Here is a 2,378-nt window from a genome sequence, read left to right as displayed (position 1 = left end):
TTTTTTCAAGAGCAAATATTCTTAACCATTGGGTCATTTCTCTAGCCCCCAGAGTTCTTAATGATGACAATCCCTGCACTCCTAGGGAGCCTTTATTTGTTAAGATATTCTGTCTGTCTGTCTGTTGGATACAGTCTAGATTTGGTTCGAACTTGCTTATGTAGCAAGTTCTGACCTTGAGTCCTTCATCTTCCAGCCTCTACCTTCTATTCCAAGTGCTGAAATTACAAACCTATGCCACTAAGCCAAGAAAGATATACTTTTAATACTCTAATGGATTCTATTTAATATTCTATTAAAATATCTGTCACATCAGGTAAGGAGCACATGCCTGAAATCCCAGACATAGCTCAGTCTAACATGCACAAATACCTGTATCTAATTCTCAGTCCTGACAGATAACAGACAAATAGTTCCTCACTGATATATAATTTTTTGTTGTGTTGTGTTGTGTTTTGTTTTGTTTTTGAGAGCAGGAGGGATTAAAAACCCAGAGCTTTGAGTTCTTCCATTTAACTATATCTTCAGCCCTGTTCTACTTGGTTTTTGAGAAAGGGTTTCTCTCCATTCCCCAGGCTGACTTCAAACACCTACCCTAAATGCAGCATTCTCGTCTTGGCTTCTTGAGTGGCCTGGGGACTGCAGGTGTGTCACTGAATAACCAGCTACCTACCTAGCCTTACAGAATGAATTGGGAAGATGGTTGTCTTTTCCTATTACCCAACCTTGCAAGAATTGCTAGGACTTTCGGGACCCCCAGAAAAACTAACTGGACATGGTATTATTTCTCAAGAGAAAAGATGACCAGTTTTTTTCAATGTATTCCTTACTTCCCCATCCTAATCAGGTTTTTTGTCCTTTTGTAGGTAATTGCAGTAATTTACATGTTCCTAGAAAATCACCCAATTAAATTGCATTTTTGTGTTTCTTGGTATAAATACACGCACATACACACACACACACACACACACACAAACAGAGAGAGAGAGAGAGAGAGGGAGAGAGAGAGAGAATTTCTGATAACTTTTTAAAATTCTCTTCAAAATCTATGGTAAATCCTTTTTTAAAAACTCTTATTTCACTTACAATTTTTGCTTTTTCTACAGTCATATCTGCCAGAGGATCAAAACTCTTGTTTTTTGTTTCACTGATTTCTGGCTTCATCTACAATAATTAGTGTATTCTGTTTTCCTTTTGTTGTTCTTTTTCTAGCTTCTTAAGGGGAATAATTAGTCCTGTCTTGTTCTCTAATAACAGCACCAGAAGAACTGGGACTATAGTATTACAGTATTATTATAGAGTATTTGCTTAGCATTTGTGAGGCCCTAAGATCCATTCCCAGCACCACACAAAATAAAGCACTGGAGACTACAGATTTTCTTCTAGGGCCTCTATGGACATACCTCATGGGCTGTGAGATGTAATGGTCTTATAAATTAATTTACTCTAAATAGTCTATCCATTCTTACTTCCTTTTAAATGAAAGATGTTTTGTTTTGTTCATTTATTGAGGTGGGATCTCATTGTGTAGTCCTAGCTAGCCTTGAACTCACCATGTAGACCAGACTGGCTTTGAACTCACAGAGATCTGCCTGCCTCTGCCTCCTGAGTACTGGGACCAAGGTGTAAGACACCACATTGCTGGACCTCCATTTTTTGATATTGCTGTTAAAACTTCCTCTTGTTGAATTCTAATCAGAAATATAAAATAAGATTTCTGATAACTTGAAAATAATGTAGGCAGATTATTTTCTCTGCCTCAAAATCCTTCCAGTCTACCCAAATGGCAGTCTCCTATTCATACTTCAGAGCATCCTTCAGATGCCACATATTCCAAGACCAACCACTCTTAGCTACGGAGGCAGGACCAACCACTCCTAACTGTGGAGACAGGCCTCTAAGGATGGATTTCTTTAAAAAAGAATAAAGTACAAATAGATTCCAAAGATCCTCTTTAGTCTCCAGAAACACATTCAAAAAACACTCCACAGTCACACGGGGGACTAGGGGACACAGGGCAGGGGTTGGGGGGTGTCTGGCAATGATGGCATATTGGTTTGGAAGGGGGAAAGGACTGGGGAAGGATAGGTCTAGCTCTTACCTGCTCTCTGCCAGCCTGCCTGAGGGGGTAAGCTTCATGGAGTCAAGGACCTGAGTAGGACAGCAATACTGGTGTAGAGTGTGAGACGCTGTGGACCTGAGAGACAGCAAGAGACAGGGAAAGAGAGACAGAGAAAGAGACAGGGAAGGAAGGGAGAGGCAGGGTGGGTGGTGGGGACAAAAGGGTAATAGTGGGTGAGGGATGGGGAAAGGGTAGGCTCGCAGGAGAGGAAGAGGAGAGGAAAGGGAGGAGGGATGGAAGGAAGGAAAGGAAGGAA

General features: G+C 40.9%; 1 protein-coding gene and 1 long non-coding RNA gene across 2 annotated transcripts in view; both read right to left on the bottom strand.

The window, feature by feature from the left end:
- The window catches only part of LOC116098295 (IQ motif and SEC7 domain-containing protein 2), a gene marked incomplete at its 3' end in the record, with an annotated part of 84,735 nt that overhangs the window by 40,921 nt on the left and 41,436 nt on the right, over positions 1-2,378 (bottom strand). The gene's annotated exons all lie outside the window — the stretch shown is intronic.
- The window catches only part of LOC116089860, a 15,496-nt gene that overhangs the window by 11,253 nt on the left and 1,865 nt on the right, over positions 1-2,378 (bottom strand). The window contains exon 2 of the long non-coding RNA XR_004118491.1: positions 2,102-2,197. This is a non-coding gene — a long non-coding RNA (uncharacterized LOC116089860). The remainder of the gene's footprint in view (positions 1-2,101; positions 2,198-2,378) is intronic.

The sequence above is a fragment of the Mastomys coucha genome, chromosome X (assembly GCF_008632895.1).
Source record: "Mastomys coucha isolate ucsf_1 chromosome X, UCSF_Mcou_1, whole genome shotgun sequence".
Taxonomy (NCBI): Eukaryota; Metazoa; Chordata; class Mammalia; order Rodentia; family Muridae; genus Mastomys; species Mastomys coucha.
This window is presented reverse-complemented; position numbering and strand designations above follow the sequence as displayed.